General features: G+C 45.8%; 1 protein-coding gene across 4 annotated transcripts in view; it reads left to right on the top strand.

The window, feature by feature from the left end:
- The window catches only part of SHISA6 (shisa family member 6), a 205,694-nt gene that overhangs the window by 153,881 nt on the left and 25,492 nt on the right, over window positions 1–26,321 (top strand). The window lies entirely within an intron of this gene.

The raw sequence follows: 26,321 nt of genomic DNA, 5'->3' as shown, positions 1-26,321 counted from the left end.
CTGGAGGGTGGGAAGGGGAAGACAAAATGGTTAGTAAAAGGCAGCTTCAATATCAACACTGAGAGAAAGGAACTGGGGTGTTTGTTCTCAGTGTGGGCTCCAACTGAGAAGAAAGTTGGTGTGACTGAGAGAAGACGAGAGGGAGAAAGCTGGGAAAGGCTCATACATTCTCCATAAGTAGTAGGAGCACACAGGAGAAGGAAATCTGAGTAACCAAAGACACCAGGAATCTCAGCAAATAAAGCATGGTGGTAAAGCAGGATGGTTTTGACTTCATAGATAATAATTTACAGAACCAGAACGTCTCACAGAGGTAAAGGGCTGGTGTCTGACACAAGGCAACCAACACGTTTCTTTACCAAGCCAGAGGCAGTGCCTACACTTGTGGTTGTGAGGCTTCACAGATGGGTGGCTGAACAATATAACCGTGGGCGAAATGATCACAAAAGGTTTCAGCTGAAATTAAATCACAGCAAAAAGGATGAACCTGGGGGTAAAGCTGGTTGTTTCAAAGGGAAGTGCTGAGCAAGGCCTTAAAAGCTCAAGGACTCAGTTTGGAAACAGCAAATCAAATTGTAGGTGTAAAACAATTAGGAGACTGTACCCAGTAGAGTTTGCAGGGAATGGGGATCCGCAATAAGGGCAGATGAGGAGTAAGCAGAAGCTGCAAGCAGCACAACTGCAGAAGCGTGGATGCTTACAGATATGTGCTCTGTTCACTGTGTTCCATCTACTGAAGAAGACCAGAAAACAGCTGATTCAACAGACACCCACACCCCAACCTTGAAACTTGAAATGTATTCTCCAGTGCTGCTTTTCCCCACTGGGCAAAGCTCTGCACTGACTGCAGATCGCCTGCAGAGCATGGCAAAGCAGCATGCACGGGCTGGCAAGAAGGCAGCTGCCAAATGGAATATATAATAGCTGATAGATGCTTCCCTTTCCCTAGGTAGAGATGCTAATTTGAATATTGCTCATCTACTCCACTCTTTTTTTTCCCTCTTTTTTTTCCCCCAAAGATTTCAAGGTCTTAATGATCATGTAGTTGCTTCTGCTTTCAGGTAGGGATGAAATTGGCTGTTGGGTTTGAATTTAGGAAACTAAGCTTAGGGGGGGGAAAAGGATTTCTCAGCAAAATAGAATGTTTTAGAGGTCTAGAAGCATAGTGATGAAGGCTGAACTGTCAGGTGTCAAAGTGAGCTATGCATTAGGCCAAAGAAAAAAGCCCTTTGGTTGTGTGAATGAAATGAGGATGAGGAAGCAATAAGTGAGGCCATCGTGAAATGAAGGGAAGGCCAAATTAAAGCCATCCTCAGTATGGCTCCAAAACAAAATGAGGACTTGTCTTCCATTTTAAATGATGTGGATGTTGACAAGGGTATCAGAGGCAGGGTGGAGAGAGAGAACATGACTACAGAGCTATGGCAGTGTGACCAATCCATGGTAATACTCCAGCAGTCAATGCACACCTCCAAGAGGCACCAGAAGTTTCTCCATAGGTTCTGAAACAAAGATCATCACAGAAGGCTTCAGGGTTTGTTAATCCTCCACATTAGGCTAAATGCTACACGTCTGGAAAACAGGAATTTGTTACTGGGCCCCTACCCACCCCCAGCTCCAAAGTAAACCTCCCTGTATATTTTCCTTTGGTCCCCCTCCCCACTGGGAGCCCCACAGCTACAGCCTGACCCCTTTGCTGTAGACAAAGCCAGTGCCATTGGCCACAGACAAAAGGTCACAATGCAAACGTATGAAGAACCTGGGATGGAGCCTGAAAAATGCAAGATTTTAAGGGCAGAAGTAATTAAAGGCATGGATGTAAGTGGGAAGCGGGCTAGCATGAAACATGGTTTTATCGGAAGGAGATTGCAGCAGACTAATCCAATATCTGTCCCTGATAAAGTAATGGAGTTTTCAGACAAAGGAAACATATCAGATACCATCTTTGTGGACTCTAAGAAGGCATTTGATATGGTGTCATGTGAGGAGCTGATTAGTGATGCTGAACATAATGAGGATTACAGAAGAAATATAGGGGAAGGGAGGAGCTGCACTGGCAAGACAGCAAGAGGTTGCTTTGAAAGGGAGGAGCGAGGCTGGAAGGAGGTTACAGAGTTCCTCAGGGGCTAGGTGGAAGGCCAATCCTATTTCATATTTTCATTGAAGAGCTCAATGCAAACATGCAAAGTGCTAATTGCAAATGGCTGGGGAGTTCTGTCAGCACAGCCACCATCTGGGCACTGTGGGAAGAGCCATAGAACCTTGAGGATGAGAGAAATCAAAACTGAAAGAAACATTAAAAAAAATATGTAATTGGAACAGAACCTGGTTGTGGCTGTGTCTAAGGTGAGAATAAGCTGCCCCTGGCCATTGAAGCTGTGAGAGGAAGAATATCTGCACAAGGAACAGTAAATAGGAAAGTCACTGCTGTGCTGCATCTTTCCAAACTAGTGAAAGGAATGGTGGCATGCACTGCTTGTAGCAGAAATGAAGGAGATTTGGTGACCCAGCTGTCTGTGCCTGGGCCCCTCCTTAGCTGCTCACTACTACTTCTCAGTTTTCCATTGCAGCACTTAGCCTGGTTTGCTGAAAGCCAAATGTATGGCCCAGAAAGCCAACTGTATTCTGGTCTGCATGGCCAGCATGGCAAGGGAGGTTGTGTGAAGCTATATGAACCTCAGAAATCCACTGCATGATCACGAGTATGCAGTACCTAGGGCAATTCCTTCTCTTTTTCTTTTGTTCTGTAGAAAATCTTCCTCTGATCTGAATTTCTGTAGTTTTGGGGACTGAACAAGGCTAAAGCACTTTGAGTTTATACATCTTTAGCCCCTTCTTTCTCCCACTTACAGAGAGACACAAACTGACTTCCAGCAGGGGAAAATCATAATTACATTGAAGCTGTATCAGAATGAATGGATTCTTCACTTTATGTCCCACTTCTTTTACCTTGTCCTGCAAGTGTGCTAGGTTTGGTGTGGCAGCCTCAACCATACTGGGAATCACTTCATTTCTCTGTTCCCTTCACATTCAGGAGAATCATTTCGGCACTGGGTCTTGGATGTTCAATGTGAGTGTGAATGCAGCTTCATCCTGTCTACATTTTGCAGATCCACTTTGGCACATATCTTCCCTCTTTGTGCTGTTTTCTGTATGGAAGCAAAGTCCGTGATCTAGAAGGATGCCTACAGCAAACCCCCGGCCGCTGTGTTTGGAGGCAGTTCTGCAGGGCTCTGTTGTAGATTCCATAGAGTTATCTGAAAAAACAAACCACTGGGAAGTTGGCAAAGCCCATCTCCATTTCTCTGAGATGATAGGGCACTCAGTACGAGTTGTTTGTACAGGAAGTATCTGGCACTGCAGCTGCCATCTAAGTCAATTTCAACAGGTTCTCTTCAGAGTGGTCAGAAAGAAACAGGCATTTCTACAGGCAATTCGTCTCATGTATCTGAATGCAGTACTTCCCATTTCTCTTCCTGCCTCCAAAGGGAGCCTGAGTGGATCAGCTTGGAGGAAGATATCTGTGCCAAAGGTATCAGAAAGCACGGGCCTGGAAATCCAGGTTCATTTTACCCAACTTTCAAGTGTTGTGATGCTGAAAGAGCCTCTCATTGGAAAAAGGTCAGTTCCCTTATCCCTCATCACTCATTATCTTTTCATATCTATTTAACATCAGCCGCTTGAAAAGCCATTATTCCAGAATGTTTAGTGGTGAAATCGATGAAGTGCTCTTCTCCCCCCGTGCTGTGACCTCTGTGATGGTCACGAATAAAACTAATGACAATAAATTATAGAGGTGTTGCTGGCTATTGCCAGAGGAGTGATAAAATGTGATGGCAGTTAATAGAGCACGTTTAAGAGACACATGGCAACTGTTGTCTACCCAGAGACACCCACATGCATTAGTAAATAGAAGGAAGTGGCATTCCTGTTCTCAGGGCTACATCACTCAGAACCTCTCAGCAGCTTTCAGCTCTAACCTTTCTCGTGCTTCACCTCATAGGGCGTCTGCTGCACAATTCAATGCTGCTTCTCACCCCGAAGCCTGCTAATGACACATCTAGATACGGAGCTGCCAATTACACCCAAACTCACTAGCAGCTGTCCATGCTGTGTCAAGCATATGTGATGCACACTAGAGCAAGGTATGGGTGTTTTGATCTATTCTGATCAGTTGTAATTAACTGTCTTAACAAAAAAATAAGTGAGCTGTGCCCCAGAGCAGAGACTGGCCCTCAGTCCACCTACAGAAAGTTATATTCTCCTGTGCTCAGCTTTGCAATGGCCCCTTTTGTGAACAGCTGGAATGATGTCCCTTCCCCAGTGGCAGCTCTAGCCAGTAATACACAAGCTCTCTCTCTGCTGTAAGATCTTTGCCTGCTGCATCCAGTCTGCATCCCACTCAGTCTGGGATGTGCAGTGTTTGTGGAGAAGCCAGGCAGCCAGTGGGGTTTACTCAAGTAATAAATGATCACCGTCCAGGATTTGTCACATGCTCCTGCAGGACCTTAGATAATGTTTTACACCTGCAAAGGTGCAACAGGCCATTCCTAAAAGACCCGATGGTAGGCATCTCTGCTTGAGGATTTTCCTGCCACAAAGGGCCTGGGACTTCTGTATCACATAACCTCTGTGCATGACAGCAGTGAGTGTGACTGCTTTTAAGGAAACTGTGCTGATCCCCAGATGTTTTGGTATGAGTGAGTGAAGTCAGCCTGAGGGCAGATTATTTTTGAGGAGCCGTGTTAGGGCCTGATCCAAACAGAGGAAAGCTGTGTGCTTTGATAGGAGTGTGTGTTAGCTGGGAGGGTGGCTGGGAGGTTTGCTCCAACCCCATAAGACTGCCTAGTAAAACTCTGTCCGGTGTAAGAACTTCCAAATAGATCCTTCCCATTCTCCTGGGATAGTCTGGGAATATAAATGGAATGAGGCAGTGGCCAAAGCTGCACCAAAAGCAGCTACTTACAGAGGGGTGGGCACTGATCAAGTACAAGACAGTCCTCTCAGCAGATAATGCACAACCAAAGGGCTGCATTTGTAGCTCAGAACCTAAACAGAAAATCTCTGCATGCAGGTTGTGCAGGCAGGAGATGTCCCACAGGAGTGGTGTCAGTATGGCTGACACCCTGCCTATGCATCTCTGACCCAGATCATGAAACAGCTCTGAGTTCCTCAGGCTCTAACATTGCTGTCCACATTAACAAATGTGGTGGAGCAGAGTCTCTGGTTGTTGCATGGGAGTCCCATGTTGCCCAGATGTAGGCTTCAGCTGTGTGGGAGTTTTGGGGGGTGTTTGTGCTGCACAAACGATGAACCCAAATGTGCTGCTCCATCAAGATCCTGTCTGACAGCAGAAGTTCCTTGTACAACCAGCTCACTCTTCCAGTGTAGCAGTGAAGGAACACAGATGGTCTTTTTGGTGCTGATGACTCTTGTCCTGAGGCTAACCATGTCCTGAACTTCCCTATCTCACTGTCACATACTGTGGTCTTTCTGGGCCTATCTGGCTTGAGATATTCCCCCAGAGAAAGGGATACTGTGAATATACTTCTGTCACTGGCACCCCATCCGAGTGCAGAAATAGTGAGAAGACATTTTTGGATGCTCTTGAGAAAAATGAGAAATAGCAGCTTTTTACAAGCTCCTGCCTTTTTGGTTTTCTGCAGTAAATTCCATCAGCAGTAGAAGCAAGAAGCGTGTCCCTGCCATGGTCGAAGTGAGAGAAACAAAACTCCCGCTGACAAATTACTGCTTCAGAGTTTGGGTTGTCAGGGCATGTACAAACCTCCCATCTGAAGAGACAAGATAATCAGGGGCTGTGTGTCTTTAGAGCCTGCCAGGGGGTCTGAGTAGCTCTAAGTGTGCTCAGCAAACATCAAGGACAACAGAGCTGGGATGCTGGAAGAGGCTCATGGGCAGTTCCTCACTGCAGATCCCACTCAAGGCCGAAGAGAAAAGTGCAGGTGTCTGCCTGATGTTTTAGCAAATTTAGGGAACTCTGAGGCCTCAGCAGTGCTTTACTCTTGTAGATCCTGCTAAACTTCTTGGATGTGCAAAGGCCTCAAGTACCTCTGATATTGTCACTGGCTTTGAACTGTACTACCTACAAGGAAGGACAGCATTGTTGGTATAGCTGGGGAATGTGAGGGCTTCAGCACGGTGGCCAAGAAATGCTGTATAGAACCCAGATGGAGACTAAGGAACCACCACAGGTTGTGGTGGTGCTGTGCAAAGCAGAGCCTGCAGACCCCTCAGTGTCCTGCTTGCTTTGTGGGTCTGACAGTAATTGCAGATAAGGAAGATCTTACCACATCCCACTCCTAAACAGGAACAAGAGAAGAGAGAAGGGTAAAAATGAGCAGCACTCATCTCCTGTTCCAAACAGCAGCAGCCCAGAGGCTGTGATTGCTAATTAAACAATATCTCCCATGCAATGCAGGCAGTGAGGGTGACATTTACTTCTCATAGGCTATAAATATCCAGCTATAAGCAAACATTTCTAATCAGTGATTATGTCTGAGATTATTTTCCCTGACTTTATAAAGGATTGTTTGTTTATGCACAGTTAATGGGCAAGATCATTCTGGAGGTGCTGGCCAAGGATTCAGGCCTTGTGTCTGTGTTGGCACCATGCTGCGCTGGGCCACCAGGCTTAGGAGGACACTTCAGACCCCCTGGCATGACTTTGTTTTCAAGATCTGTTAGACAAAGAGTAGAGCAGCAATAATTCCATCCCAGGGATCAGAAGTGCTGTGTGAGGAGGGTGCTGTGCACAGCCTCCTTGATTCAGAGGTTGCCTCCCCAGCCAGGCTTCAATGCCTGGAAGCTCAACATTGCTGTGAAGCGAGTGGTGCATGGGGATATTGCCCTTCCATCTCACTGGGTGCAGCCCAATGCTCAGATGGGGTCAAAGCAGACACAGGGTGCTTCAGAGTATTGAAACTCGAGATAACTGCAGGTTAAAGGAGAGCTTTGCCTGGTCCACGTGCAACCTACTCAGAATCTGCTCTTACAGCCTGCTGCATGAGGGCAAGATATGGAGTGTGGAACTGGTAGGGGCAGTGAATATGTTCAGATCAGCCCTTTTCTGTTGTCACAGCCGTCAGTGGAGGGAGAGATATTTTCACTGCACCAGCATTTTCCACTCCAGTGAACACTCCCAAGCTCCCTGCACCACCTACTGCCTTTAGCAGCTGCACAGTGGCACAGGGCAGGGTGATCCAGAGGGTCTGCCTGGGTAAACTCCTGCATAGTGACAAGCAACACCAACAGCCCTGCAAGGGATGCAGGAAGATACGGAGATATTCATGCTGTAATTGTTTGTGACAGCTCCCTTCTTACTTAAGGGAATGGAACACACCAGCGTGTGGGGACCATGTGGAAGCAAATACAGCAAAACAAGCTCAGAGAGTTGGGACCAAAGGGAGCTAGGGGAACTCCTGTGCCAGCAGCATTTTTCCTGGCTGATTTGTCTATATTTTATTTAGCATGCTTCTTCCTAAAAAAAAAAATAAAATAAAATAAAGAAGCTGGAAGGACAGAGCTCTGTTCAGAGACAGGACAATATAACTGCAGGGCTGATCCTTGCTAGCATCAGTGTCTTACAAACTCTCCCTGCTTGCTGCAGCCTTGATCATAGAATCACAGAACCTGGTGTTGACCCCCACCAGCTCAGGCTGCCCAGGGCCCATCCATGGCCTTGAGCACTGCCAGGGATGGAGCATCCACAGCTCTTTGGGAAGCAGTGCCAGGGCCTCAATGCCCTCTAAGTAAAGAATTCCCTTCTCACGTCTAACAAAAATTTCCCTTCTTTTAGTTTAAAACCATTCCATGTCAAAACTCAACCTCTCTCCTGTTTATAAGCTCCCTTTAAGTGCTGGAAGGATTCTGTCCAAGAAAAGCACCTGCTGGACTCAGTTTCTGGGATGTTCACATGTTCATCACTGAACTGCCCATCTACTATCTCCCCTAATTAGACCGGAGGTTTGCTATTGCACAGTGCTTACTCAGTACACTCTCTTGTGCTGGCTTGTTTCCAGATGGTCCAAATGCCATGCATACATACTGACAAATACTTACTTCGGTGCACACAGAAACCAGTTGTATATCCCACAGATGACCACTCATCTGAAAAAGAAGCAACTAGGTTTTAGAGAACTGATCATTTTGCTGCTGGTGCTGCTGATAGAAAACATTGCTGTCAAAGCAGGCCATGCTTCAGATGTCCAGTGATGCCATTGAGTGGAATTTCAGAGACCACCAGCAGCTGCCTCCTGCCTACGAGCACCTGGAAGGACTTTCTCTACACCTTCCACCTCACAAGGACCTTGCTGGTTGCATGAGCCTTGAGGCATTCCTCTTGCAACAAAGATTGCCTGCTGATCATGAGATGACAACTCAACTGTCGTGATGCCAGGACTGATGGATTTGTGGGATGTGTCTGCTAGTTACTGACATCCCCTCCAAAGCAGTAAAGAGATGAGGTGAAGAACTTTAATTTCCACATTAAGTGTCCTAAATAAAACAATATCTTCTGCATGATGGTAGTCTTCAATATGCAATTGTTGCCTGTTGTTTCCCAACCACCTTTTTTCTTGGTCAACCAGCATGTGTTTCCATGATAGGTCTCTTAGGATGGCATTACACAAGCCAGGCAGAATTACCTGTGAACACCAGCAGTGTACTAGATACTGGAACCAATTGTCATCCACCTTCCCAAACTCTTTTGCATGCTGGCTACAGAAACAACGTATATTGTAGCACAGTAACATTACTTACTGCTTTATTTCCAGAGCCAGTTTCTCCATCACAAGAGTTATATTCCTCCATCAGTCAGTGATTAGCATTGCTGTTAAAGAGGTAATGAGAAGATAAATTGTGCGAGGCAGCTGACAGCAAGAGCATGAAATTATATCTCAGAGGTCCTCAGGGAAAGAGGCCCTGGTGGCTAGCACTGATTGCAAAGCTAATTGGGTTGGTAGGACTGCTAGGGTTGCCCTCGCAGGATCACCCCTTCTTTGTCCACCAGGGCAGTACTGTGTCTAGAGAGAAGTTTAGCACATACCCTACCCATACCCACTGGTTAGGTCCAGCTTGGACCTCCTTGTCCATGCTGGGCAGAGTCCTCTGCATGTGCAAGGCTGGACCCAAAGCTTTGGTTGCTTCTGAAGTGCTGGAGGCAGACTTTGGCCATGGCCCACTGAGCAGCTCAGTTACCCTGTGTCCATTATCCACAGAACAAATGGTCCATCATCCATGCTCCTGCTGGAAACAGTTACCTGCTGCCATTTGTAGCTGAGCTACAAACCGCCCAGCTGTAACAATATTTTCTCCCTTATCTGACTAGGTGATCTCCTGAGGTCCCTTCCAAACTCTTCTGTTACTGTTATTCTGTTACTGTTATTCTGTGATTTTATGAGGCATCCAAGGCCACAGACATGCAGTGGATGGTGGTGAGAGCAGTGTGTCATGTGTGACAGATAAAGTGTGTGCAGGGTGGGTGGATGCATCAAGGAGAGGAGCCCTGTATACAGTGTGTGGGAAGGGTTTAAGTACTGCAGAAAAGGACGTGCATAGAACACAAAGGGTGTCTATGGGACACCCTCGTAATAGTACCCTAATACTGCAGTAGTAAAAGAAATCTGGTACCAAATCTATACAGAAAACAGAGGGGAGATGCTGGTCACACCACTCTGGAAAGCCCACAGTTCAGAGCAGATGAAGATTTTGTTGGGCAATAGCAGCTTGCAATGATACCGGCTTCCTGATGGAGACCAAGTGATGCCGCTGGGCTCTGCTGTCAGCCTGAGTGTTGCACAGCCCTGTCTGTTTTCCCTGCTAATGATTCATCTAGCAAAGGGATGCATACAGGAGTGGCACAGAGACTTCATGGAGAGACTGCATTAAGAGCTTTGAAATATTGATGCCTCTGTGCTCTGCGTAAACCACCCCTCTTCCACCCCCAGGAGGGGATGTGTGGCTCTGGGGGGTTGTTTGTGAGCAGAAGCCTTCTCAGTACTGGAAATTAAGAGATGCAGCATGCTGGATTGCAGTGCTCAAAGCACAGAAAGGGCTTTTAGTTCTGGAGAGGCAGGCAGGAGCAGAGCAAATCTGTGGATGACAAAAGGGAAACATCACGGGACTCTGAAGCATGGAGCTTGTCAGGCACCTGCTTTTTCAAGGCAGGGCTGCTGACCAGGGCTTTCCCAGCACTGCTTTGTCACCGTAGTGAAGGATCACACAGCAGAGCTCTGCTGTGCAGGGCTTCGTGTCAGTGGCAATGAGCTCATGTTAGCAATGATGAGGGAAAACAGATGAAATGTGCCCAAAGAGGCTTCTCCATGTGAGCAGCTGCCTTTGACACAGAAAAGACTGTCAGTGCAGGGATGTGTGTCTGTGCCTTGATGGTTATGTGAGTTCTAACCCAGTGTGAACAACATGTGTGGAAAATCCAGCACCACCAGTAAAGTCCCCCTGGGCCTGCTAGAAGTTTGGCTTGGTACAAAAAGGTTGCTCTGAGCCCCATGAAATGATGTGCAAAGGTAGATGAGCCACACACAGGTCTGGCTTGTGACTGTATGGCAGGTGCTGAAATGATCCTTACTGCTTTCATCCCATGCACTGAGTCCAGAGGCAGGTTCACTCTCCTGGGACACAGCTATCTGTCGCTTGACTCAGCAAGAAGCTTCACCAAGCAGTTCTTCAAACCCTCATCAAACCCCAGTTTGAAAAGGCAGAGAGAGCAAGTTCTATTAGAAATAGCATGTTATCTCAGGACCCTTTCACAGGACAAAGTTCAGACCTTCAGCAGCTTCAAAGCAAACATTTAGTGGGGCTGCAGTCTTATGATTCCCTCCAGGAAATGGTGAGATCTTTCTCCTGCATCACAGATGCTAGATCAGGCCCAGGGAACCTGGTGTGACTGCTCAGAATCTGCTGGAATGGGTCTTCATGGCTTTGGGCCATGTTTCAGCAAGAGCAGGCTCTGCTGCAGAGAGGACTTTCTGCTCTTCAGGAAGCCACCCCTAGAGACCTTCCCTGCACAGCAGAGCAGTCCTCAGATCCAGCCACACCATAACAGCACTTTGGAGGACATCCTTGTACAACAGCATGGTTAATTCATCCCTGGCCCCAAGGGCAGGCAGTGTTTCAGTCTTCATTGGAGACACAGCTGATGGTACCAGATAGTGGCTGTAGCTGGAAGACCACAGGGTGCACAAGGAAGTTTCTCATTCTCGTGCCTGCTTTGAGATGTAAGTGTCTGAGCTGGATGGAGAAGGCAGCATGTGACAAACACCTAATCCTATACGTAGAGATACAGCACAAGGACTAGGAGCTAGTAAAAGGATGGATTCAGATGCTGCAGGGAAGGGGGAGATCTGGGATTGCAGGGAGAGGGATGCATTCTCACCAGGTCATTCTTAGAAATCATCTCCTGTGCTGATCTGGCTGGCACTTCTGGCACAGGGCTGGGATGGATGGATTATGGCACACAGAGCTCACATTGCAGAGGTCACTCAGAGCACTGCTCACAAGGACAGAAATATTCATCTGCCTGGATCCGCAGTGTTTTTTGTTTATTTATTATTACTATTATCTTGAATTATTATCATTAAAAATAGCTCCTGACCTGGCTTGATGCTGTGTTCACAGGCTGCATGATGCTCAGAGAGCAGCAGGCTGGACTTGTGCCATTTACAGCAGCCTCAAAGCCAGATGTTGTGGCTGCAGTGCTTTCCCAGGCTGGCTCTGATGAGCTCAGCACCACAGAGTGTTCTCCAAGGATGAGCACCTTCCCTTGCCTTGCCCACAGGAGCTTCTTGAACCTCCACAGCACACTGAATCCCAATCCTCAGGCCTCTTTCCTGACAGAATACAGACCTCTGCTTCCAAATCCCATCTCAAAAGCAGCTATTAATCCTTCAATCAGCAAAAATGCCATGGTGTTGTTAGCTCTTTTAATCAGGGATCCCAGCCCAAACCCACAGCCTCTCCAGCACCTGGTGAGTGCACAGGGTTGCCTGTATTAGCCCACCTTTGCTCCCCCTTCCAGGGTGCACCACCTCTCACTCCACCCTGCAGCCCAGCTCTGCACAGTGGATCCCCCCTGGGGCCTACATGGTGAGTTATGATTTTGCCCCTGAGCATTTCTGCAACTCTGTGCCATGTTCTCCCCTGCTTCTGTGTTGCATGGTGGTGGGGAGATGATGGAGATGACAAGCCCTGACAACTATTGGCATGGGCCAGATCCCATCTCAGCCCGTCCTATACTGCACAGCCTGATGCCTGCCTTTAATGCCTTTCTCCCTGTTGCCTGCAGTCCACATTTTGCTGTCTGCATGGCTTCTGGAGAAAGGAGCATTTCTGCAGTGAGAGAGAGATGAGAGCAGGGAGAGAAGAGATGAGATTATCCAGACCTTTTTATGTACCCAAGTTGTGTTTCTGCATTAGAAACTCTTGTCCTGAGCAGCATTCATAGAGAGTGTGACTTGCAAGTGCTGCTTGTTGTCCCCATCATGCCCCAAGAGCAGAGTTTCTGTCTGCACCGACATCTCAGCAGTTGTGTCCTGGAGTACATATCTGTGCTTACTACAATCCCACTCATCCATTTTTAGTATTGCCATTAATTGTTCAACGGCTGCACGGTGTTCTACCCCAGCACAGCTGAGTTTGGTGGTGGGTGTTAAAGATTTAAAGCAACATTTTTTTCCACTGTGCTAAAATTCATTGTAAGGTGCCACGTTCACTCAGTGCCCATCGCCGTGCTGACGCGTGTGAGGGGCTGCACAGTGTGGAGCTGCACAGTGCTGGGAGGCAGTGCGGTACTGCACCACTATGGCATGGCAGGGAGCGTCTCAGTAAAAGCATGGTGCTTTCATCACCTGCTTTTATTACTGCCAGGCCCAGCCTTTGCATTCTGGTCAGGAGCTAATGAATCACGATTCATTGCTTCACTTGCAGAATGCTAAATATCCAAGGGAGAAGAAATAGGAAAAATCCCAAGGCCAGCACATGGGAAAGTTTCCTCTCAGCCAGCATCCTGCAAGCAGCACAGAGTAGTGCTGGCACTCACCATGTGCACCAGGGGGATGCCACCCCTGAGGCACCCATCTGTGCTGAGCCACTTGGGCTCTTTCCTTCCTGCCTTCTCTCACTTTAAAGGCACCATCACTTTTCTCCTTTTTTTCCTCTCACCCACTGAGTTTCAGGGCCTCATGCTGTGGCTGGTTCAGGTTCTTCTCATTTCCAGCCCAAATGCATTCGCAGCCAGATCCGATCCACTTGATCTTGTATTGGCTCCTCCCCTATTGCTTGTCAGGCAACAAGAGACACTCATTAGCATGTAAAGAGATAAATCTATGTATTATCTTTAAATGTATTTACCCAAGCCAAGTTTTGAAGCCAAAAATTAAATGAGTTTTTTCTTAGAAAGAGATTAATATTATCAACAAGAATCCGAGGCCCTTTCCATTAATTAATAGTAATTAATGATACAAGATATAAAATAGCTAATAAAATAATTAGAGGGATGTATGATCTGACACCATCATCCACAGTGCCCCTCAGTGCAGGACAGGCAGTGGCTGGGGGGCACAGATGTGGGGCTGCTCAGTCTACAGAGAGCTCAGGGTGACCCACAGCTTGGGAAGGCCTGGACCAGATGTTGGCTCATCCTTAGGGCAGCCCATTCCCTGAAAGGATGCTGATTCTGCATTTCTGCCCAAATATTCCAGGCTTTTTGGATTTAACAGGGGAAAAGAGAGATGTCTGCATGTCTATAGTTTGACTTGGTAACCTTCTTTAGATCTCAGATGCATCTGAGATGCTTCTGCAGACTGTGAAAGGAACCCAGACCAACACAGGGGAGACAGATCAGGACAGAAACATCACTCCAGTCTGCCCCACATCACTCTGACCTGGTGTGCTTTCACTTACATTCATCCCTTAACTGACAGCATGCTCATTTCTTAGGTGAGTGCTATGGAGAGGATGAAGGCAATGTGGCCATCGTGCTTTTGCAACCACAGAGCAGGGCTTTCCCAGTCCTGCTATCCCAGCACCCCTTGCTTGACTTCAATTGTAGTTCCAGCTCTCCTCCCATTTTCTTTGACTTCTTTCTCACACCTTTGCTGCCCACCCTTTACAAGGACAGCCCTCACAACAAGCAGTGTAATTAGTTACTTGGCATCCCACGTCTCAGGGTTGCTTTACCCAAGGGCTGCAGGCAGGACTGCTTGCCACATTCAGAAGGCTGCAGTCAGGCTGTGCTAATTTATCTGAAATGCCTTGGTCCAGCTGAGCTCACATTTCCTCCAGCTACAGCGTAGTCCTTGAGCAGCTTTGGAACTAAAAGATTTTGCAGTTCTTTCAGAGAATGGGGTTGGGAAGCTTAAAAAAAAAACAATCTAGCTTGGACAAATATCTTTTTTTTTTTAATTGAAATATGACCACACAGGTCATGAAAAGTGTAGAGGATTTCCTGCAAGATCCTCTATACACTAACGTGACACATCTATGCACAGGAACAGCAGATGCAGAAGTACATGGGGGAGCGCTGATGGAGGAGCAAGACCATCTTTTTAGTGCACTCACATCCAGTTGATATGACTACAGAACTTGGCTTTGGTGAGCATAGTACAGATATAAAATAAAGCAGCAATAAAACTGTGTTCCAACAAGCATAGCTGAGCTTCAAATTTGCTAGTGTAAGTATTCCCATGGAAGGCAGTGAGTGAGTAAATTGATAGAAATTGCTTTACCTACAGGAGAGAGCTATGTATACTATGCCTGGCCACATTGCCAGGTTTCAGTGTAGGAAATACTGAATAAGTTATTGAGGAAGCTCCAGTATTACAACCACATGTGTTAAAGAAACCATAGAATCACAGAATGGCTTAGGTTGGAAGGGACCTCCATGATCATGAAGTTCCAAACCCCCTGCCACCAACCTCCACATTGAATATCAGCCCAGGCTGCCCCGAACTCCATCCAACCCAGCCTTGAACATCTCCATGGGTGGACGGGGCATCCACAGCCTGTCTGGGCAGCTGTTCCAGCACCTCACCACTCCCATAGCAAAGAACTTCCCTCTGATATCCAACCTAAATCTTCCTTCCTTCAACTTAAAACCATTTCCCCTTGTCCTGCTGCTATCTGTCCTTTCAAGGAGTTGACTCCGCTCCTGAAACCTCAAATGAGATCTGAAAACAAACCTGATGGTTGGATTAAAAAGCAGGCTCAAAATAAATAAATGTTGAGTTCTTTTGTTTATCTTTTTGCCTTCAGGGCCTTGGAGGTGCAGTTTGCTGCTGCCGCCTCTGCACTAACAAATGAGGAGACAGGGAGCTCTCTTTAATGAAAAGGATAGATGACATTCCTACCTAATGAAATGATTCAAGGGCCTGGGGATCTTTAAGGCCTTGTGATAAAACACCACACTTCTGCTAAAACTGGGATAGTCCAAAAATAAAAGAGTTTTTGTGTCAGGTGATGCTCATTTTCTATGGAAAGAGATACCGGGATACCCCAAAAATGAAGTGGAAAAGCACACTAATGGTTTCATTGTATCATTAACAATGGGTTTAAAACTATTCCTTTAGTGGTAATCATAGGATTTCCAGACAGGAAACCTACTTGATCAAAGCTGAATACACAGTGAACATTGCTGAGCAATTCCATGACTCTGTGAGGAGGGCTGTATGCAGTATGGTCAGTCTGTAGTTGGACTTGATGAACTTAAAGGTCTTTTCCTACCTGAGCATTTCTATGATCCTGTTGTAACGTACTGTCAATAGAGATGAATGCATTATTTAAAGAGCTTTTGAGGTGCCAGGCTGGTTCCACGTTTGGTGCACTGGAATCCAGGCAGGTTTCCTGCACCGTGTGGACTCAACATCCTTTGAGATCAACGTCGGCCACGCTGTGCATTGTGATATCTCCTTCCCACAAAGGAGAAGGCAAGTTCCTCAAAGCACATCCAGATCTTCTCATTTTACATGACTATTTCTTTTTCCTTTAACATTAATCCTCCAATTTTCCCTACATCTACATCTCCCCGCGTCTTACAAATACACCAAAAATAATAATTTAAAAAAAAAATTAAATAATTAGTACTTAATCATCACTTCAGCTGGTTTTGAGTTGGCCAAGCAGAACATTTCTAATGAGAACATATGGAAAAGGGCTATTTAATTAAACAGTTATTTTTATGAAGTTAAAATAAGAGGCGTGCATAACACAGCCAAAGGTCTGTGCTCGTGGGGGGAACGCAGCATTGCTGGCGGTCAGAGTTAATGCAGCTGTCCTCAGCTATTTCAGAGAGCACACGTTGCTTTCTCCCACATCTGATCAGGTGGAATGGAAAGACGGCAAGAATAGAGCAGGTAATTAACAGCAAAAAGTGCGATTCTGATGCTGGCACAGATAGATATTACTATGGGAGTTCTATTTTGAAAGCCACCGCTTAATGTGGCTTCAGTTAGACTTAAACAGATGCTTAAAGTTAACCACCTGCTTAACTGCTGCTAGGTTTAGGGATGGATTTAAATAGAGCTTTTAGTTCCTCTTTAATACAGTGCCACTCTTTTTGCCCCAGTAAAGCACTTCTGTGTATGGTTCGTTTTAAGCGCTTCATTAGTGCTCGTGACTTCACTTGCATGCTTAAAGAATATGATCAGTGTTAGACTGCATCAGGATCTGTAGGTCTGCACAGATAAAATTCCAGTGTGTAAGTTTTCTCCATGTAACAGAATTGAATTAATTCTTGTCCCAGCTGTGCCTGGACAGTCAGGAGACAATTCCATGTGCAGTAGATTTTTGCTTCTGGGACTGGAAGTTCCTTTTCCTTGCATTCCATGAGTGTTATGGTACATCAGTTAGGTGTGTTGAGAATTTCACAGCCCCCACAGGTGCCACTAAGCTCCAACAGCCTCCTGGTGCCGCAGACCTGCGCTCCTCTGCTCCTCACCCTCCCTATCCTGTGAGATAACCCCAAACTGGTCTTTGCTCTTCTGCCTAACCAAGGGAGTTAGAGCACTAGGATGTGTCAGGCCATCTCTTGGGCTTTCTGTTTTTCTAGCCCAAACACCAAACTGCTGGACATTGTGTGAGTGAACCACGTCAAACATTGGATGCCCCATCCCTGGAGGCATTGAAGGCCAGGCTGGATGTGGCTCTGGGCAGCCTGGTCTGCTGGTTAGTGACCCTGCACATAGAAGGGGGTTTAAACTAGAGGAGCACTGTGGGCCTTTTCAACCCAGGACACCCTATGATCCTGCACACATTCTGAGGGAACCCCATTTAGTTGCACGAAAATTCATATAAGGTTCTTTTTGTGCCTGGAGTGTAATAAGTAAGTTGGCCTTGAGTTTTGCTTTCTGCTCAATCCTCTGTATTTTCTCTGTAGAGAGGAGGATGGGACCTCCAGGCTCCTTTGGGCTGTTCCCTGAGGCTCAGCTCCCTGCTCCTGCCCCATTGGCAAATGGACATCCCTTCCTGCAGGGATTTCACTTTACTTTTTGTTTCTCTTGATACCTGATGAGCGAGGGATAAACAAGGGGAGGACTTTGTGTTCCCTTTCCTTCTCTTTCCTGCCATGGGGTTAAAAACAACCACGTGTTTCTTCCGAAGGCATTAGCATCATTATCTCTCCACTCTGAATGTGCAGTATCTGGCTGTACTCCACATAGGACTGAATTTAACTAATCCTGCTTTAGAGTCTCACACTATTTATATCTTCTAAAATCAACTTCATCTTCAGAAATGCCCTTTAAAGGACACATTTTGTTCTATTCTGACCATATGTTTTCACTGTGATCTGCGTATTTCCAAAGGTTAGCATCCAGGACTGCTCCCCCAGATGCTGTTTGTGCATCGCTGCCGAACGTTAGTCATGCAGCCTGCTCAGCTGCTTGATTTCTGAGAATCCCAGTCCGTATTTATCTAATTACTTTGCGTTCAGAGGGATGGTGGGAAGTTCTCAAACACAGAGGAGATCCCAGGCGCTGATTGCCAACACCAGCTAAGTTAGTCCAAGAGGATTTGCCTCCAGCCATGCAGTTTTCTGTCCCAGAAAGATGCTCCCTGTTCTCTTTCTCTGGATTTCTTCTATTCATTTCACTGCTTCATTCTCCTGATCTATGCTGGAACATGCAAGAAAAGGCAGCCCCAGCTGTACAAAAATGAAAGAAAATCAGAGCAAATAAAGTGTGAAATGCTACAGAGAGATCTGAAACTCTGGCTCAACAGTAAGTTCACACTTTCCCATTTGGGGGTATCATTGTTTCTATTGCTTTCTAAATACATCAGGATCTCAGAATAACCTCCATCTTCCCTATAGCGTTGCTCTTTTTAAATATCATTGTTGCCAAGATTGGGAAATATCCTTTTCAAGGCTTTTTGTTCTAGCTTTTGTTGTGTTCTTGGGCAGCCCAATGAGTCCCATACATTTTCTGAAGCAGTCGGACTGGTCAACTTCAAAGCCCATTGCACCTGATCATTTTCCATCTGCAGCTGCACACTTGCCTCTGCCTTGATATCGTACCATTCATTCTGGTGCTCAAGCACTCAAGGCCAGGCTGGATGGGGCTGTGAGCAACCTGGGCTAGTGGGAGGTGTCCCTGCCTATAGCAGGGGGTTGGAACGAGGTGATCTTAAAGGTCACATCCAACCCAAGCCGCTCTATGATTCTATAAGCATCTGCAGAAATTCAGACAGAAAGAACTGAAGCTGTAATGCCATCATATTAACCAAAATAAGATCCATCTGGGAAGACCTGTGCTTATATGCATTACTTCTGTGTGCACCTGGGCAGTAAATTGAAGTTTAGAAAGACGTCCATTGAAGGTGCAAAGCCAAAAGGTCAGCAAGTAGCTGATGTCAGAGTCAAGGTTTCCTGTGAAGCCTTAGTTCATACAGTCTTCATTTTTCCAAATGAAATACCTGCACTGAGCACTGCTAGGACAGGGCAGCTCTGGCTGTTAGTCTCTGCCAGGTAGTGCTGACCTCGCTAAGGCAGCTAAATGGAGCAGCCGATGGCTGCTGGTGCCCTGAGCGATGCTGCCTGGGGCAAGAAGGGTGCAGGAGGGGATGGTGGGCTCTGCTGGAGTGAGTCTGCCCTGTGGCCTGGAGGAAGTCGAGTCAGTTAATCAGAACCTTGCAACGGTACTTTGCTTTCTTGTTGCCTAAGGCTCCAACACCTGCATCATGATATTCAGTAGTGCTGAGCACCTGTGAGCTGCTCCAGCTACAACTTGCATGGTGTGTTTCCAGCCTGGGGCTGTGCCTGGGAGGGGGGGTGCATTCCCAGCTTCCCATCCTCCCTGTGCTGCTGCATGGCCACATGGAAGTGCTTCCAACTGCCTTCCCCACTCTCCTCACCTGTAAACCAGAAATGATTGCACCTGCCTTACCTTCCCCACAAAAGCAGTATGATTAATTAGCATCTGATAGATGCTTGCTAAATCCTATTACAAAATCCCCAGCGTAATCTGCACAATCTGACCTGCCTGTTCCATGGCAATTCCTCCAAGTAATAAAACCTTGCAGACTCAGGTACAATTGCTCACTGGCTCAGCTTAACCACAGCCCACCCTACCTTCAGTGGGAGCCTGGAAGCTGTTTGTGAGGTTCAGATGAGTGCTAGAGGAAAGCCTGCATGGAAAATAACAGTTCTGTAATCAGTGCAGTATATGGATGGTGTGGGATATTAAAGAACAGGGCCATTCACTGCTTAATGAGGATTAAAATAACTCTTGAATAGCTGCCTTATTCCCCGAGCATCCTGTTCAATGAATGAGTCACAGGATTACAGTTGAAAAATAGGCTGGAACGGTGGAACAAAAACCTGACATAATGAATATCAAATTAAGGATTTGGGGGTCGCCTTTAATCTGGCATCTCCAGCCCCTTCAGTGACGGACTTTCTGCCTTTATTCTTAGCTTATTTTTGGTTTTTGACTTGTGAATCCCTTGTTACAGTCCCTTTTTTGGGTGTCGGTTTGTTTGGGGGTTGTCAGCCAGGTGCAGAACACTCTGCCAGCTGGATAACCATAGCATAAAGGTACCAAGTAATTAGTTATTGGCTAAGGAATGTGAAAGACAGCTGGGATTTAATGATTATTAGGCTTAGCATTCATATGCTCAGCACCTTGCTAAGGCACCACAGAGTCCTGGCTGGCTGGGAAGCCTCCCTTGGGAAGGGACTATGGGCTCAGCCTCCCCAATTCAATGTGATGGTCCCCAGTGCTGGGAGATGTTCTCTGACTCCATCCCTGTCTGATCTATCAGGACTAAAGAGTTAATGCCTCCTTTCTTCTCCCAGGTGCCCAGCTCAGATTTGCCTTACCCTACTGGCATAGCATCGGTTAAAGAACATTGGCTCAAAGGCTTTCCTCCAGACCACAAGTTGTAATAAGACCATGCCCAGTGGGGACAGGCAGGTGGCAAACTGGTAGCTTCACCCCACAGGTATTTACATTCTTATCATCACCTCTTGGTTCACTTCTTTCCTTGCCTTGGGGATCTGAATCTCAGCTCAGTTCCTGAAGTCTTTTGTAGTATTTAAGTACTCTGGAAGATTAGGCTTGAAGGGGATTTTCATTTCATTAATGCAGACACCAAACAGTTATCTTGTCATCTGAAAAATAAACTGCTTGCTGCTCTTTCTTTTGCTGAAAATCTCAGCTGGAAAAAAAAGAAAAGGTTGAAGGTAGGCAAATGCTGATGTTGCTGAAAAGACCAGAGGGGCAGAAGGCAGAAAGTGTATTTCCTGGGGGAATAGCTCCTGTTGAGCCCATTTCTTTTGTCCTGTCAAGTAAAGGTGGTAGAACAGTTCCCAGTGCTTTAATAAATACTGCAAAACTAACACAAAATATTGCATGACTTTCAGAACCATCATATATCTGCACTATAGCTGGCATATATTAAAAATAGCTTTCCTTTGCAGTTTTTATTAGGGAAGACAGGCTGGAAAATACAGCGTTTTCTTTCCATATTCTGACACTTGCTATTTTTTCCACTGTAGATCACAATAAATCTAGTTTTTATTAACAATAAACACATACAAAATCCATGATACTTAAAAAAAAATGCACCCTAGAGTAAGGTAAAACAAAGTACCCAAGGAAAGATTAAGTTCTGACACAAAGAAGATCCTTACTTCAGAGGATCTCCTGAATAAGAAGGGCAAAGGGAACTCTTCAGTGAATACTTAGAGTTCATTCTGTGTCCCCTGACCACGGGGAGATCCCTGCAGTGATACCTCAGCAGATGGAGAGAGCCACCTCAGAGAAGAAGAGATGAATGATTTCCATCCATTCCACCCCAAAGCTGGCCCAGGTGCTCTGATTTCACTTCCCACCAGGGATGCCCACCTGATTTGCACCAAGCACTTACAATGCCCATTGCCCAGAGGCATCAGAAAGAGTTCATGTCTAGACACCGAAGTTGCTCAGAGTTGCAGTAGCAGGACCATAAAACACTATGCACATTCGTTGGGAAAACTACAGCCTCGTGTTTTATTATCCACAGCAGAAAAATTGTTTGTGTTTCATAGAATCAATCACTGGATGCCAGACTAAGCCTTTTCAAAAATGCTCGTGCACTTTCAGTGAAATCTGAGGGATTATTAAATGAGTGATCCCTCCCCTCCAGGGAAACACTGGCTGGGGACACTGAAGAAAAGGGGAGGTCTGTTAATGTAGGTTCTTAGAGGTAAATCCTACACAGAAACATTAGAGCTTTTGGGGAGCTCAGACAGACTGATAAACTGTCTGGTGGATGGCCCATCCTTGGAGGTGCCCAAGGCCAGGCTGGATGGAGCCCTGGGCAGCCTGACCTTCTGGGGAGCAACCTGCCCAAGGCAGGGGGTGGACTGGGGGAGCTTACAGCTTACAGGTCCCTTCCAACCCAAGTTATACTATGATTTTACAACTGCTGCACAAGTACCACTTGAGCAGCACAGCTATCGAGACAGGCCCTTGTCCCCTCACATTTGCCAGTAGCAGCAGATTTCTTCCTCCCCCTAAATGCTCCATCTCCTCCCCCTCTCAGAGGGACTCAGCATTTCCAGCCCTCATTTTGTCCTGTGCCACCCCTCACATAGCCCCCACTCCCATATAGACCCAGCATCCCACCCCTCCAACCTCACCTTCCCTTCTCCTGCTATAAGTTAACCCCCATCCCCATGTGGGTTGCACTTCCCAGAGCAGCAGTTGGAGGATTTCACATGTAGACCACAGGCACAACCTGATGGGATGCAGCATTTCACTCTGTCCTAACCACACGAATCCCCCTTCCTTTGCAAAGAGACATGAAACCCTTAACATCCCTGCGTGAGAGCACAGGTTTCTTTCTCCCCACAGAATGCAGCTTTCTTTCTGCTGGTTGTTGTATCTGATAACTACTCCAGCTGTGCTCAGAAATTCTGCATTGTGGTCGGACAATTCAGAGCTCTATGAATTCTTTATTTCTCTAATGCAGTTTCCTAGTAAATAGCTTTGAACTCAGATCCTTGTCTGTACAATAGCTGTGCTTCTGCCTAGCTGGCACTTCACAATTAACAGCATTATCTTGTTAAGCCTGGAGAGGTGTAGGAAGGCTCACCCATCATTTTAAAGCATTTTATTGCTTAGAAACTGTTTACAATAGGCTACAGAAGTTGTACATGCGGACCAGCACTGCATTCAGATGCCTGATTAGCTCAGCCATGTGAAAATGCCAATAATTCAGGGTTCTATTTTGGAAATCATTTCTTAAGCTGCAACCTGAAATCACCTGGGATTTTTGAAGAAAAAGAAATGAAGGAAAGGGAAGGAAAGGCAAAAAATAAAAATAAAAATAAGGAAAACGATGAGATTTGGGGTGAAATGGAAAGTTGCATCACAAGGCTGTCGTTCCTATTCATGTTGTTATGATCACTGCCCTCAGTGAAGACACAACTTGCTCTGGGAGTGAGGTTGCCAGACCAAGTCACTGCTCAAACACTCCATGCCTAGAGAAGACAGAAAATGTTTGTTTCCCTTCTGAAATGGTTAATGTGCTAAGGTTTTGTCAGCTACTGCTTTACGTACTTACATTTCACACCCACAAGCATCTCCATCAGCACCGTGTAACCTTTCATCTGTTGGCTCCTGTAATGTGTGAGCTGCAAAGAGAACAAAGAATCTGCATCTTTGGGTTTTCAGCAACTTGATTTGAAAATTGGCTCTGCTATAGCCAAGCTGGAAGCCCTTGCTTTCCTCAGCTACCCTGCATGACTGCAACCCTACAACACCTGGCTGAAACCCACAGGAACTAGCATAGATACCACTACTATACTACTATACTACTACCACTACTATAGATACCATTGGCTACTACCATTAGCAGATGGAAGTATGGAGACCTCCTGGGGAAGTATCTCCCTTTCTAAACCTTTTGGGAGATAAATGGCTGCGTAGAAATTCAGTCGTGCTCAATGACGTTGAAAGATCCTGCCCCTCTACTTAGATGTGTGGTGAGTGCTGGGCTTAGTACTAGGTTCCCCAGTACAAGAGAGAGAGTTATTCTAGAGAGGCCCCAGAGCAGGACCACAAAGATGCTAGAGAGACTGAAACATTTGTTATGTGGGAAGAGACTGAGAGAGCTCAACTGTTCAGTCTGGAGAAGGTAAGGCTCAGAGAGATCTAATCAATATGTCAATAGCTGATGGGGGAAATAAAGACAGACAGGCATTTTTCAGTGTTGCCTGGTTATAGTACAAGAGGCAACAATAATGAACCGAAAAGCAGGAAGTGTTGATTAAACTTAAGGAAAAGCTTTCTTACTGTGAGGGTGGTTGAACACTGGAAGAAGTCTCCATCCTTGGACGTATTTAAGTCCAAAGTTGGGCAACATGATCCAGCTTTGAGAAAGGAGTTGGGCTGGATGACCTCTGGAGGTGCCTCCAGCTTTGCAGTCCTGTGATTCGGAGAACTCAGTGACAGAAAACAAGCTGTAAGAGTTGTGTATCTGACTGTCTCAGCACCCCAGCTGCTGGCTGTAATGACTACACACCACTCAGATAGTTAATACCCAAAATACATTTCTGCCTGAGAGTGTCATGAACTGATTATCTGCCCAAGGAGGCTGTGGATGCCCCAACCCTGCAGGCATTCAAGGCCAAGCTGGATGTGGCTCTGGGCAGCCTGGTCTGCTGGTTGGTGACCCTGCACACAGCAGGGGGTTGGAACTGGATGAGCATTAGGGTCCTTTTCAACCCAGACCATTCTGTGATTCTATGATTATGATTGAAGTCTCTAGATAACAGCCCAGACCTTATCTCCATAGTTTTTTCAGAAGCACAAAGTGCTTAGATTTTTTAAGACAATAGTCAGGTTGCTGATTGACAAGCCTCACAAGCTAGAAATACCTTCCTTTGGAGGAGTTTTCTAATAATAAATTATTTTCTTACTCTGGCCAAAAAGTTTGAAAAATTGAATGTTTGCTGAAGACAGAAATAATTCAGTTGAGAACTAAAGTATATTGTGTTTCTGGTAAGAAAGACTAAAATTACTGCAGTTATTTCTTTTAAGTGTTTGTCAGAATTACCATCACATAAAGCCTTTTAAAATCATATCACTAGAAATATATATCTATCATATCACTGAACTCCAGAACACATTAAAACCTAGTGTAGGAATGGAACTCTGTGCTGTGCTTGCTGAATACTGGGCAAGAAGTCTCCCAGGTGATCCTAAACGTCTGACGGACCCTCCAGATTGTTAGGAGGATTCCAGAGATATTAAGGATTTTTCACATTAGTGGGCACTGACACAGCTGAGAGGAACAGAGACTGAAATAAAAGCATGGAAGTAAGACTGCAGGTTTGTTTTGCTTGATAAAAGCAGTGAGCAGTGGAAGATCAAAAGGGAAGTTCTGCCCTGGTGGAGCTGAGAGGAGGGCACCCTGGTGCCTATGTGAACCCACCCTCGTGTCAAGATTTGTTCTTTGTGTATTGGTACCCAGTCTAACAACCTTTCTGACCTTTGGTTGTTTATTTAACAAGTGCCTGTATTCTAGATGTAAGCTAAGCTTCACTGTTGGCTGAAATCTAAATAAATAACCTCTGATGTAAGTCTTAAAAGTGTGCGCAGGCATTGAGCGGATTGTGTCGGAAAACGAGTTTCCAACAGGAATAAAATAGCAGCCAATGTGGATTTCTCAGAAACAAATCATGTCGAGATATCTTTTAATTACTGTTATTATTTACCATGTTCTGTTGCCAGGGTTGCGTCAGGGATCACGACTTTTGCTAGTTTTTCAGTAGTTTCTGGAAAAGTAATGTGAGACTAATGTGAAAAACATGGTCCTAATGAACGTCTATGAGGTAGATGCCATGCTGGCTGACTAACCACAAAAGGTGAGTAAATAGCAGAGAGATGAACGGATGTGGTTCCACATTCAGTCTTTTTGTTCATGGTGGAAAAGAGATTTCCTTATTAAATTTGCAGATGGTGTGAAGCTTGGATGACCGTGAGTCCATTAGAGAATGGAATTAGAATTTAAAATATTCTTTACAAATTGAAGAAATAGACTGAAAATAAATTGATTAAATGGAGAAAAATGCTACGTATTGGACTGAAACAGGAATACCAAAAAGCCTTTTGTACACTGAACAAATGAACAAGTAGCAGCCTGTTTGAAAAGCAGTAAGGAATCCTAAAGGATCACAAGCTTGCCCTGAACCCAGAAATATGGCCCAGGATGTGTACTTGGGAGGGACCTAGATCAACAGTGGAGTGTGAAGGACACTGGAAGGAAAGCAATCAAAGATAAAGCAAACCTTACAGGGAAACATGAAGGAAATTGCATCATTTAGCTTGAGAAAAAAGGGAACCTGCAGTAACAACTTTATCACAAAGAACTATTGCAGAAATATCAGGTATTTTCTCCATGTCCCTGGCAGACAGGAAGAAGGAAAAAAAGCAAGATCTTATGGAACAGACCTCCTGGGGAAGGAGTGAAATATCAGTGAGAGGTTTTTTCAGAGTAGCAGACTTAACATCAGGCATGAGGTGTAAGTTTCCTTCTCACCACACTTTAATACAGTACCCCAACCAGGCCAACAGGTCTGTTAAAGGGATGGTTTGTTGTGGAAGGTTTTCTGGAAGCTAAGGATGACAGAAGTTAATCAACAGTCACTTGCCTAATGGTTTTTGTTAGAGTGAGACAAAGAGAATGGTGTTTTCTACTCCAAAGGACAGTAGCTAATTACTGCTGCTGTTGACCATTGACCATGCCATGACTACTGCCACTGACCATTCCTTCCTCCTTTTCAGCTTGGTGCATTTATCAGTGAATGC

Source organism: Excalfactoria chinensis, chromosome 17 (assembly GCF_039878825.1).
Source record: "Excalfactoria chinensis isolate bCotChi1 chromosome 17, bCotChi1.hap2, whole genome shotgun sequence".
Classification (NCBI taxonomy): domain Eukaryota; kingdom Metazoa; phylum Chordata; class Aves; order Galliformes; family Phasianidae; genus Excalfactoria; species Excalfactoria chinensis.
This window is presented reverse-complemented; position numbering and strand designations above follow the sequence as displayed.